Raw genomic sequence first — 14,432 nt, forward strand, 5'->3', positions numbered from 1 at the left:
TAAATTACAGGCTCTGTCTTACCAGGTGATAAAACAGAGGTTTTTGCCAAGCAATTAGACTGGTGGGGACACCCCAGTGGATACACGAGGCTGGGTTTGGTTGTTGGGATTTGAAAATCTTTACCCCTGAGGTTTGTCCAGCCTAGTAATGTAAGCCACTGCTTTCCTGTCTGCTTTGACTGTCAGTCTCCCAGTACTTCAGTGAGTGTGGTGTGCTGGCTAGTTTTATGCCAATTTGATATAGCTAGAGTCATCCGTAAGGACGAACCTCGGCTGAGAAAATGCCACTGCCAGACTGGCTTGGGGGGAAGCCTGGGGGTGCATTTTCTTGACTGGTAATTGATATTGGAGGCCCCAGCTCACAGTGGGTAGTGCCTCCCCTTGGCTAGTGACCCTGGTGCTGTTAGAAAGCAAGCTGAGTAAGCTCAAAGAAGCAAGTCAGTAAGTTGGCCCTGTTCACCCAAGGCCTCTACTTCAGCTTCTGCTTCCAGGATCCTGCCCTGACATCCCTGGATAGTGGACTACAAGCTGTAAGACAAAATAAACCCTTTCCTCATCAAGTTGCTTTTGGTCCTGGTGTTTTATCACAGCAGTAGAAACCTTAAGACACCAGGGAGAATTTATTTCCTCTTCAATGTCTTCATCTGTAACATGTGAAAATAGGACGTGGCTCTTCAGATGGTTCTGACAGGCCGGTGGATGGAAGGCATCTAATGCCACATCTGGCTCTCAGGAAGGACCCAGGGAAGACTGGTCAGCATTTTATTCTTAATCAGGTGTCCCTGGTTTTTGAGGTGGAGTCTGACAGACAGATACTCCAGTGTGGCCTCCCTTTAACAGATGTTGCTCTGTTAATTGTGGCCTTTCATCTTCGCTTACAACTATGTGATGGTGATGCTCTAAGCAGAGTTGAGAGGTTTGTTTCCACAAATCACGTTTATATGGTACTGAGGCCTTATTTACTGGATTGTGATGAGTTAAGAACATCAGGATCCAAGTCTTCGGGGAAGGGAGGAAGAGGGAGATGCTCTGAGGAGTTGTTTGGTATACACAAAGGTGGGAACAGGTCCAAGAGTCTGGCTTTAAAGTCAAAAGCAGGGGCTGTTTTAACATGTGACAGACATCCCCCAAGCAGAACTGGGTATGGCATTTTCTCCCATATCCTAAAGCTATCCAAGTCCCCAGGATCCTCAGCTTGATTCTGTCAAGAGCTTCTGTCAAGAGTAACTCCAGTTCCTAACCCTGAACCCAGAGGATGTCATATTAGTAGTTGTTAGACAGGGAGAGCAAAATGAAATGAGTTAGACATCTGCTAGAAGTCATATGCTGTCAACAGGGCTTCGCTGTGCTGGCCTGAATACTCACGCTCAGCAGGAGCCAGACAAGTCCCTTCACAATGGAGGTGGGATGTCTTACCTTGTGAGACTTCAGGTAAGCCAGACAGGCCCTGAAGCAGCAATGCCTACTGTGCACTCTTGAGTAGACAGAGCTTGACATGGTGTGTGGATCTCTTCCATCACCAGAACGGCATTGAAGCAGGCTGCGGAATGAAGGCATTGAACCTATAACACACAACTGTTGCTTTTTGCTTTGAAATGTCAAATGGCTTCAATATATATACATATGTATGAACCTATGTATATACATGTATATATTCATAGATTTTTGTTTTGACTTTTAATTTGTGGTTCCCAGCCTCAGCCTCCTGAATGATGGAGGCTGTGTGGCCTCTGGTTGGTTGGTCAGTTTGCAGTGGTGGGATTTGAACTTCGGGCCTCTCACATGTTAGACAAGCATCCTACTGCTGAGCCACAGCCCTGGATCTGTCTTTCTTTTATTTTGGAAAATGGTCTCCTTAAGTTGTGCAGGCTGGTCTTGCGCTAACTCTGTTTCCCATGCTGGTCTTCAATTTATGATTCTACTGCCTCAGCATCCCACATAGCTGATGAGAGTGCATTACTGTGTCTGCCTTCTAGCGTGTTTTGTTAAAAGACTTTTACCTTCTTTGTAAAAATTCCCTGAAGACTCCAGAACATTCTACTTCCATGGCATGTCTACATGTTGGAGGCATCACCCAATCTTGGGGTTACCAGTAAAGCCAGTGAAACCCTCACTGGGGACCCTGAGCCTGAACCATATGCACATTCTCTACTTTGATATTCCTGGTGACTGATGGCCTCGAGAGTGGTTCCTGGATGCTGTGGGTTTGAGTTGATGCTCACTCTTCACAGTTAGCCACTGGGAGGCACAGAGTTGTTGACCAGCTGGAGTCTTTTATACAGTAGAGAGTACATTCAAACCACGGGGAGAGGAGTACTCTGCTCTCTGAAGAGACATTGCAGAGTTCTCATTCATTCAACCAATAAATATTTGCTGTGTACAAAGTCCTGCCACTGGCGATGGTGCTGAGCTTCTGGTATTAGTGTTGCTAGGCATTAATATAGAGACACGTCAGTGAGCTAAAAGAAAGTATTAGGGACTTTAAGTTCTAACCAAAAAACAAAACAGCAGCCAGGTCATTTTGTGAGAAGTGTAGGGTGACAGAAGAGGCTACGTGGGCAGAACCCTGCAATGCCAAATGCACAGCTAAGGGACAACATATTGACCTTTGAGCAAAAGTCATCAAGAGGAAACCAGTGAGGCAAGTAACTGGCAAAGAGCAATCCAAGCAGAAGCAACGATACATGCAAAGTCTCCAAGAACTACTAAAGGAAGTTTGTTGGATAGAGGAAGAACAGGGCTGTGTTGAAAACTAGATCTATAAAAGAGAGAGAGGAAGAGTGTCATAGTGATAAATAGTAATGATGAAGCATGTTTTATTTTTTGAGATGAGAAAATTTTGAGATACAGACTAGAAACATAGATAAATAGATGGATAACAATAGGATAGATAGGTAGTAGCATGGATGGATAGATAACAGGATGCTTGTATAGACATACAAATAGATAATAGCACAGATGGATAAATAGAATAGAATGGAGGGTTAGATAGGTAGGTAGATGGACAGAGACATAGGTAATAGAATGGGTGAATGAATAATAGGATATATAAATGATACAGAGATGTGTAGATAGTAAGATGCTTAGATACAGGATGTCTGGATAGACAGACAAACAAATGGATAATAGTGTGGATAGATAGATGGATGGACAAAAGGATAGATGAATGTATAATAAGATGAGATAGAAGGATAGATGATAGGTAGATAGATAATAGGTGGATAGAGAGATATGTAGATAGATACAGACTGCAGGATGAATAACAGATAGTTGTATAGCTCAAATCATTTGTGGAATTTATTTATGTGGACTAATAGCACAAAGAATAGGAGGACTGAAAGACAAAAACAGAAGATTATGTTCTAAGGTTCTCAGAATGGGGGTGGAGTGGAATAGCATCAAAGAATGTGGACGTATCATGTGGGTATCAAGTGGACACATAGCAAATAATGAGGAATCACAGCTAAATGAACAAGATGTTTCCCCTAACAATCCAAGGTGGAGACAGAATACTTTCTAGACTGAACTTGTGAGAACTAAGCTTTGTTGTCAACTTGAGATACTTGGGAAGAGAGAACCTCAGTTGATGAATCGCTGTCTTGGGGTTTCATTGCTGTGAAGAGACACCATGACCAAGACAACTCTTGTAGAAAAAACAAAAACAACAACAACAAAACAACAACAACAACAACAACAAAAACCCACATTTAACTGGGTCTGGCTTACAATTTCAGAGGTTCAGTCCATCATCTCCATCATGGCAGGAAGCATGGCAGGGTGCAGGAAGATGTGATGCCAAGAGTTCTACATCTTCATCTGAAGGCATCCAGGAGATGACTGAAATTCCAGTGGGCACAGCTTAAACATATATATAATCTCAAAGCTCACCTCTACCATGACACACTTCCTCTAACAAGACCATACCTCCTCCAATAAGGCCACACCTCCTATAGTGCCACTCCCTATGAGCCAAGCATTCAAACACATGAGTCTTTGAAGCCAAATCTATAACCACCACAATTGCCTATATCAGACTGACCCTAAGATGTCTGTATGGCATTGATGGTTAATTGATGTGGGAGGGTTCAGCCTATGAACTATGACAACCCTTGGCACGTGGTCCTGGGGTATATAAGAAAGATAGCTAAAGGTAAGCCTGGGAACAGACTAGTAAGCAATATTCCCCCATGCTTCCTGTCTCCAGGTCTCTTCTTTAAGTTCCTGCCCTGACTCCCTCAATGATGGATGTAGCATGAAATAAACCCTTTTATTCTCATGTTGCTTTTGGTCACTGTGTCTATCACAGCAACAGAAAGGTGAACAATGACAATCCTCAAATGATTTAAAAGAAGAAAGTAAGACAAAAGAATGAAAGAAGAAATGGTAGAAACAAGAGACAACTGGGAAAGCATAGAACAAGTTTAAGTCTTGGGTTTGGGTTGAAGCTTGGCAGGGAAAGGAGAAGTGTTAATGGTTTTCAGGAATCTGCCAAGGTCAAGTCAAAATAAGAAGCAGGAAGCGCTGCCTCTCAGGATCTAAGGTCATGATAAACATTTACAGGAACCAAGGAAGGAGCAGGTTAATGAGAAGCAGCTGCAATGTAGTGAGTCTTTATCCTGACTCCTTCCTCCTTGTAAATAAATGTGTAATATATTCCCTGAAATATTGCTGGAAACTGATCAGAAACCTGAATATTGAGAAGAATGTCAATTTCTGCAGAAAAAAGTGAAGTCAAGCAAAAGACACAAATAATCTTATATGAAGAAATGTAGAAATGTTAAGTCCAGTTTGCAAGTTCCTTTAGACACATGGTTAGGAGTTCAGTCAATGTTAGTGGGGAACAAAAACACAAAAGGAAATTCTTCGTGTTGATAGTATTTTTCTTAAATTTGGGAAAGATTGGTACATGGGACAACAGATGCTTGGCATGTTTTAATTTAGAAATGACGCCTTGGGATAGCAAACTTTGTAGTATTAAGCAGTGGAAAGATGTCTGCTCAGTGGTTGAAAGGACTTGGTGTTTTCCCAAGGGTCCCAAGTTTGGTTCCCATCAGTTGTACGGTGACTCTCAACTACTTACAACTCCAGATCAATGAAATTTTATGCCCTCTTCTAGCCTCCACGAGCTACACACACACACACACACACACACACACACACACACACACACACACGTGGTGCACAGATATACATGTGGGCAAACACTATCACACACAGATCTAAAAATCAATTAATAGTAAATAAATATTGTATTAATGTTTAAAATCATAAAGAGCTATATCATGGGACCTTTGTCTTCAGTGATCATTCATTTTAAAAAATAATTTTGATTGCCAATCTTTATCAAGTATAGGTCATTTGTGGTATTGTTGGAAAATATTTACATATAATTGTGCACTTTAGAAGAAAATAAAGTTTAGTGAAAAACATGGAGTAATATGAGTTATGGAATTCCAGTGAAATCTTTTGGGTTCCAAACACCAAAAATAAGAAGTTTCCTATAAGAAAATTACTTCAAAAATAAATATAAAAAAATAACACTAAAGAAAATTATAAGAAAAAGTATGTCATGCAAAAAGAAATATGGGACATGATTCATGGTGTAATAATATTCAAATCCTAATGAAAAACATGAATATGCATGTGACCACCCAACCAATTTGTTAAAAGTACATATAAAATGGTAGAATTAAAGAGATTAGGGAAGACTATAAAAATACAGTTGGATATTTCAATTATTTCTTATAAATTGATGAAAAACAAATTGTAAATATGTAAGATTACAGAAATCTTGAATCAGTTAATGGAACTTAACATTCGTTTTAAATAGGGCAAAACCCTAGCTATTTTTAATATTTACTTTTTAATTATTTAAATTTTATTTTAAACTTTATTATAAACACATTGTAAACAAAATAAGTGGATATGTGCACATGAGTGCACATGCTTGCAAAAACCAGAAGAGGGCGGCAGACCCTGGAGCTGGAGTTGCAAGCAGTAGTGAGCTGCCTGACACAGGTGCTTGGAACTGAACCCAGGTCCTCTGAAAGAACAATGAGTGCTCTGAAACACTGAACTAGCTTTTTATTGCCATATACAATAAATTTTATTATCCCAAGATATTATTTAAAAAGGTAAAACATCCAAAGTTTTCCATTGCATCAAGAGATGGCTGAAAAAGCTTGGACTTGAATTAATATGAAACATGGCATATTTTATCACCTAGAAGAAGCCAAAGCAGTTTATTAGAGGAAAATATATACCTTTAAATGGTTAATGTCAGATAAAATATTTAAAGTAAACAGTTCATACATTAAGAAGCTAGACATAAAGAAAAGCAAATTAAATTCCAACAAGCAGAATAACAGAAAGTAGAAATCAATAAAAATAGGAATATACAAATTACAGAGAGGCAATTCAACAGACTTAAAATGTTTAACTTGAATAAAATGAGAAAATTATAGCTAGATCTATCCAAGGTAAAGGGAAAAACATAAATGAAAAGAAGAATCAAAGACGTAGGAATGGGAAGATGGCTCAGCAGTAGAGTGCTTGCTGTTCATTCAGAGGACTGGAGTCTGGATTCTTGCAGCAACTTCAGAAGACTCACAGCTGCTTACAGCACTAGCTGCAAGGGATCCCGGGAACACCCTCCTCTGGCCTCTGCAGGTGCGACACTCACTTGACCATGCCCATACAAAGACACACATAGATTTTAAAGAAGTAAAATTTATTAAAAGAAAAAAATAAAGGGAAAGGTCAAATACAGGAAAGGGGACCAGATGCTGGGATAATGATAAATATCAGCAGAACATGGTGTCACATGTGCCAGATGATAAGCCTAAGTTTTTAAAAATCATGCCTGATCAAAATTACTCTTAAAATATGCCTTAAATCATACGGTGGTGTGCCCGTATAGTGCTTTACCAGTGGTCCTCACACTTCCTAAAGCTATGATCCTCGATCCTTTAATACAGTTCCTCACGCTGTGGTGACCCCCAACCGTAAAATTATTTCCATTGCTTCTTCATAACTATTTTTTTTTGCTGCTGTTATGAATAGTAATGTAAACATTTAGTATGTAGGATATCTGATATGCCACCTCTGTGAAAAGGGGGTCAAAAGACCCAGAGGTGGAGAAACTGCTGTAGCAATGTTCAATAAGTCTAATGGGACTGGGCTTTTTTCTCTGTGGTGGGAATAAATTGTGGCCACTTCACTAAGTAGCACATAATGTAGCAAGGATGACATGCTACACACACACAAACACAAGACCCTGAGTTTTGTCCTCATCCCTACACCATTGAAACCTTACACATGGCCAGGCACAGTGGCACATGTCTTTAATCTCAGCACTGGGAAGGCAGCAGCAGGCATCCCTCTGTAAGTTCAAGGCCACTGGTCTTTAATCTCAGCACTGGGAAGGCAGCAGCAGGCATCCCTCTGTAAGTTCAAGGCCACTGGTCTGAACAGTATGGTTCAGGCTGGTTGAGACCACATAGCAAGATTCTAGCAAAAACCAAAACAGCAACAAAAATAAAACAAAAACCCCTACACCTTACAGATACACAGAATTTAAATGTGTGTATATAAACACATTGTTACAGTTTAGTGTGTACTTACACAAATACTTAAAGCTTCGGTTCACAGGAGGTGATAACATACTTACATTACAATTCATTAAAGAATTGTAAAGGCTACCATTTATGGTGGGGGAAATTCTAATTTTCTTTCTTTTCCCCTTAATCCTTCCTATAACCTTCCAGTCCTCTTCCTTCTCCTCCTTCTCCTCTTTTTCCTTCTCCTCCTTCCCATCTTTCTTCCCTCTCCTTTTCCTTCCCCTCCTTCTACTCTTCTTCTTCCTCCTCTTCAGCAAAGACTCCCATCACTTTGTTGCTTCCGTGATGGAACTCAGCTGTCCCCTGGAGCTGGCAGCTGGAGAAGAGAGATTTTTATCTCCATTTATTTTCATCACAGGCTTACATCAAGCCACAGAATTTCAAGGGGACAGAATGTGACCTTTTCACTCCCGTTTCTCAGCCGGATAAGCTAAGCATCAAAGAGAGTGGGGCATTGTGAGTCCTAGGACCCAGCCTATCCTTGAGTGCCTCTTCTGGCATCCCTTTGCTTACTTTCAAGAGCTTGGACTTTCCAAGTAGGAACTCGAGTCTGGGCATGGAGCGTCCCACAGCCATTGTCTGCTCTGTTCTCTGCTTTCAACCCTGGGGTAAGGATATCCTAAAAACCTGGATTCCTCTACTAAAAACAACAGACAGACAAACAGACCTTTCCCCACATGGGCTCTTTAATTTCTGCCTCAAATTTTCTTTGTCAGTTCCATGGTTTTAAAAATACCTGGTTGTGTCTGTAACCTCATTTCTCCTCCTCTTTGTCAAACCTCACTTGTCCCCGGTGACTCGGTGACTCCCTGGGGATACCTCCCTCCTCCCAGAGCAGTTCCCTTTTCCTCCCTACCTCTCCTGAGTCTCTACTTACTCCGTGCCTACTCTCTACACCAGCTTCCTTTCCATCTCCATGCTTGAATTGATTCTCTTTGAGCCAGATCCAAAGTCTGATGAAAAACCTCTTTCTTCTTGTCCTTCACAAAACCTGAATTAGACTGGAACATGAAGACCTAAGTCCAAAACATCTGGGAAAGAACCTTTACCCTGGCCTTCCTGGGATACATCATCTGGACCATGACATCATGAGGGCCTTCTGTGGACTATGTGCAAAGTATCATCAAAAACACATGTAGATTGATCTTAGGTCGACCTCAATAACCGTCAGAAACGTCTTACAGGGGCAGGCCTCCTTGCTTCTGAGACTCGGATTCAAAAGGCTGAGCTCATAGCAACCCTCAACCACTTATCTGAAAGGAAGCCCTGCCTTCCTTTCCCGTTGCTGTGATAAATAGCATGACCAAAAGCAAGTTACGGAAGGAAGAGTTCATTCTGGCTCACAGTTCCAGAGGATGGGAGTCCATCACAGTGAGGAGGCATGCGAGCAAACAGCAGGCATGGGAGCAGGAAGCTCAGAGCTCTCGGCCTCTAATGCAAACAGGAAGCAGGGAAAGAGAACCGGAAGTGATGCGAAGCTTTCGACACTCAAAGCCCGCCTCCAGTGACATACTTCCTTCATAGAGGCCACACCTCCTAAGTCTCCTGTAATAGTATCAGCAACTGAGACCAAGTGCTCAGAGGACTGAGTCTATGGGGTACTTCCTCACTCAAGTCACAAAAACTACCTTGACTCTGCTGGAAACCAAGCTTAAGACTTTGTACATGCCGCGTGTCAAGTACGCTAACCCTGAGCCGTATTCTCAGCCTCAACACACGCTCTTCGATTCGTCTGTTTATTCCCCTTTACTCTCATTCTCCCCCCTCCCGAAGGAAACCATTAGTGTTAATTGTTTACTGATTCATTAGGGTGTGGTCTGGATGAGTATGTGGTGGTGTGAATGATGACAGTGTGCACACATTTTAATTTGTATAAGTGCTTCCTGTGTTCCTATAATCACTTCTTGGAATGGCTGGCTACAAGGTCCCAGATTGTATCCATCTTCCCAGGACCGTACACACACGCATCTAAGCTCTGCCCTCTCAGCTAGTCCTGTGGTGTGCACATGTCCCTACGGTGGTCCACGAGAACTTCTTTGAGAGATGGCTGAACCTCTAGTCTCCTGGCACACAGTACATGAGACAGTGTGCTTCTGAGATGTCCTCTGTGACCAAAAAGGCTCCAGGTCCTGGAAGTGGTGGCTGTCGAAGGTGGAGCTACCTTGTCTTAAAGTCCCTGTCCCTGAGGACGAGACAGAGCTGGTAGCTCTAAAGGGCCATTCCCAAATCCAGAGCTCCTGTGGGGCAGAGTTGTAGCAGAGATCCTGTGGTGATTGTGCTGTGGCTCATTTCTACTGCCATCATCCTTCTGAATAATTTTCTGTGTGTGCTGCTTAGAATGAGCATCGCCTTGCAGGGAACCAACCTGCACTGCAGACAGCTTGTCCACTGGGTTTGCCTTACTGATGGAGGTTGAAACTATCTTCCAGGGTAGGTGTACCAGCTGCTGCCTTCAGCACAGCAAGGTGCCTGCCAGCCCCTCACCCCTGCAAACAATTACAATTGTCTACCAAAACATTGGTTTTCCATGTTTGGTTGGTGTCCTGGTTGTAATGAGGGGCTTGCTATATCAATGCTGGTCTTGAATTCATGATCTTCCTTCATCATCTTCCCAGAGTGCTGGGATATTAAAGATGTGTGCCACCATGCCTGTCCTAAGCTGTCCAGTTTCTGCCGTGACTGTTAATTGTAAAGTGGTACCTTTTGTGTTTTGCTTTGCATTTTTTTTTCAATGACTCATGAGTTTTCAGTCTATATGTACTTACTGAGTTGTGAAATTTCCTCTTGTAATAAGTTTCCTGAAAACACACTCTTTGGCCCTTCTTCTCCGGGGATGACTGCCTAGGTGTTATTTGTTTTGTTTGGTTTATTATCTTTATCCAAAGTGTCCTTCACTGAGTCATAAAATTCAAGAATCAAGAGATTGATGGTGTCTGATTTGTGTTGCTTGTGATTTGAGTTTCTCCCTATTTGTGCTGAATTTAATTTGTATACAGAGCAACAGCTCTGTTTGTGGCATTTGGCATTTTCACACTATTTAGCTTGGTTGATCCTCCCCCGTGCCACTTCTCTGCTCCATCCTCTTCCCCTGTCTCTACTTGTACCCTTGAGATTTTTAAATTCTGTTTAGAAATGTCTCTGTGTTCCCAAAGTTATGAAGGTATTGCATTTTCTTTTAACAATGGTATTTTAGTTATAAATACTTTATTTTTTAATTTAAAAAACTTTTACTAAATCATTGATAATCTAATAAATTATAATTTGGTCCTACTCATTCCCTACTCCTCCCACACCCATGTGCCTTTCCCTAAACCCCCCAAACGAGAAGCCATTGAGACTAGTTCATGCTGCTCATACTCTTGAATCTGAGGCCATCCACTGAAACGAGGTGGGCTTAGCAGCTGCCCTACCCTTAGGGAAAACTGACTCTGTCTCTCCCAGCAGCTATCTATTGCCACTAGCTCTTGGGTTATCTGTGGGACTTTGTGTTCACCCTCCCATGTACACCAGGATGCTTACCTAGATTGCGCTTACATGCGTCTTGTGTGGACTGTTCAGAGGTGCAACTACTGTTGTGTCTGGAAAACACCATCTTGCTGTAATCATCTACATCTTCGGATATCACAACCTTTCTCTTCCCTCTCCTACAGTAGCATGTCCCATGTGGGACTGGGCACCCTGCTGGGTGAACTATATGGAATTGAGTGTTGTCATTCAGGATAGATGGGACAGTGTTCTCATATATATATATATATATATATATATATATATATATACACACATATATCTCATCTAATTTTGAATTCACTTGAACGCGCTATCAAGCCATGATTTTGTTTGATATTCTCTGCAGAGTGATCTGGTTCTCTGCGTACATTCCTGCTTATGACCATATCCCTTCTCTGTAGACTTGGGCCACTGTCTAGAACTTCATTTTTTTCCCCTTCTGCCAATACCACGTCACTTACATTGCTATGATTTTTGTATTTGGTAAAAGCATCAACAGATATTAAATATTCCTTTACTTTTAAAATGGCATTTATTATTCTTCATACGTGTGAGTGTTTTGCCTGTATGTGTGTCTGTGCATCGCATGTGTAATGGTATCTGTGGAGGCCAGGAGAAGGTGTCAGATTCCTTTGACTGGATTCGTCCAAAGTTGTGAGCTGTGATGTGGGCCCTGGGACACCAACCCAGGCCCTCTGGAAGAGCAGCCAGTGCTCTTCAGCTGTCTCTCCAGCCCCAAATTCTTCCCTCTAAAATTTTCTGTTTTTGTATTAAATTCCTGGGCTTTATGTGTTGCTGTCACCTAATTTTAAAACTTAAGCAATTTTATAGTAAATCTGTCATTTTGAAAATAAGGATTTATTCTTTTAAACAGGTGTTAGCGTTTGCGTGGAGGGGTGCTGTGTGCACGTGGGTGCAGTACCCTAAAGGCCCAGAAGAGGGCGATGGACAGCTCAGAGAGAGAGAGTTGGAGCAGTTATGAGTTGCCCTCAGGAGTTGGGAACAGAATTCAGGTTCTCTGAAAGAGCAGTTTGGGCCGTTAATCACTGAGCCATCTCTTCAGATTCCAAATTTGTCACTTTCCTTTTTAAAAACCCAACTAACATTTTGATATAGATTAAACGTACACAATAATAATAATAAATGTACACAATAATGCCAGAGGGCGTCATGTCTTCAGAGTTTACAAAGTCAGTTCCTTTCTTTTTTCCTTTCATGTTATTACTATTGCAAATGGCATTATATAGTTAGGTTATATTTCCTAGTCACGGCTGGGGAAGATGATGTAATACTAACTAATACTAAGTTTTGCAGTGTAATGTTCTGTCCAGAAATCTCGATGAGCTTTCCTGCCTGTGTTATTGTGGTATAAGTTGACTCCCGATTTTTTTCTTATTAATGAAAACAGTTCTTTCGCTGATTTGAGATTTTCCATTTGTGTTTGGAACACGCTCATATCACCTGTGTATGATGATGGACCCCTCCCTTCCAAACTCTGTTCTCCTTGCTTCTTTGGGTGTTGGCATCCAGGACGATCAGCCTGCATCCTAAATTTTATTACCCAATGCCAGAGTTAAGCATAAATGCCTGTTATTCTCAGCTTGCAAAGAGTTTAGCTTCTAACTATGGGTTGTGAGTTTCCTTGACTCAACCATGCAGGCCGGAAGCATGATACGTGCAAACATGGACGTGTTTCTCAGTCACTTCCATGACTCCCTAATGCTTCCATACAGGTGATCATGTGAGGTAGGTGGTAAGAGCTGTCCTGTTTCTGATTGATTCATTGTGTCATCACTGTAATACCTTACCAGAGGATGAGAGACAGGAGGAGGTGAACCACTCCTGCCTGATCCAGACAAATGTACAGACAAGGAGCCGGCCAAGCCAGTGACAGGGAGAAGCTCAGCCAGGACCACCAGTGCCCACAACACCCCCCAAATGAACCCAATTTCTTCATGTGCTGATATGGTCATGGTGTGTGGGTTTAGCTATTCAACAACCACCACTTGCAACCGTGCCACCGACTAGCCACCCCAGCCACCAAAGCCAACTGTTTGAATCAGTTACTGTTCTCATTGTTCGGGACAAACACCTGACAAAATGCAGCAAAAGATAAGAAGGGTTTATTCCGGCTTCCAGTTAAATGGGATGCACTCTTCTATGTGCTGCCTTAGTGGAATGATGGTGAAGGCAGAGTAGTCTAGGGGTGCAGGGGTTTGCAGCATAGCTTGTGGCATCTTAGAGTCTTGGGAAGCAAAGAGCTTGAGTCAGAAGAGAGAAACCCAATGTCATCTCTCATAAGAAGACTCATGAAGATTCCCCAGCCACAGTCTTCATCCAACAAAGCCTCATCTCCTGGGGGCTCCATAACTCCCGAACAGCACCCGGGGATGAAGAGTTCAAAGTCGCCAGCCTTGGTCCCTAGATTCAAACCATAACACTCCTTCTCCCCCCAGTATCAGCATGCAGGACAGAGGGCAGACCCTGACAGGCTCTGTTGGCAGCAAAGGTCAGAAATAGTACCAAGATTCGTGAGGGATCTCAAAGAAGGTACCAGGGTATTTGCATAGCTGAGTTCTCAAGGGCACTGAAGAGCTGACCCTCAAACTTTGCCCCAATAAAAAGGACCCTTAAATAAATAATCATAAACCATCTGTGCTCTTAACAGCGCTAGACGTTATTCCTACCTACCATCCAAATGTGAGCCTCTAGTTTCCTGAAGTACCTGAGATTGTAGGTTTGGGCTCCCGGAGCTCTGTTCTGCTTAGAGCCTGGGCAATGAACATTGCAGGAGGTGTCGGTAGAGGCGGCAGCCACCAGGTTGGCAAGCCCGGTGGCACTCTTGATTGGAGAATCACGGGAAATTTATTTTATTTTATTTTATTTTATTTTATTTTATTTTATTTTATTTTACTAATTCTTATTGTCGTCCACTTCCTGGTTTTGCTGCTTTTCCTTAGGGCCTAGATATCAATTTTAGCTGAAAATGCTGTAGAAACAAAAAGGTAATGCCACTTTCCGCACTGTTCCAAAAGGTTTTTAAGTGGAAAAAGGTATTTAGTATTTTTAATAAGCATCTTCAATACTATTGAGTTGGTTTCTTTGTTCATATCACAAGATTAATTATGCTGTCAGACACTTTCAAGGCCTGCTTAACAAAGATTCAGCGATATAATGGTCTGCTTTGCACTGCCTTTTTTCTGCATAGCAATCACAATCAGCATTAGACAATTTAAAACCCTTTCACCAGCCGGAAGTTCTGAAGAGCCTTTTAATCAACAAAAGTAATTTTGCAAACAACTAGAT

This window comes from Meriones unguiculatus, chromosome 14, assembly GCF_030254825.1.
Source record: "Meriones unguiculatus strain TT.TT164.6M chromosome 14, Bangor_MerUng_6.1, whole genome shotgun sequence".
NCBI lineage: Eukaryota > Metazoa > Chordata > Mammalia > Rodentia > Muridae > Meriones > Meriones unguiculatus.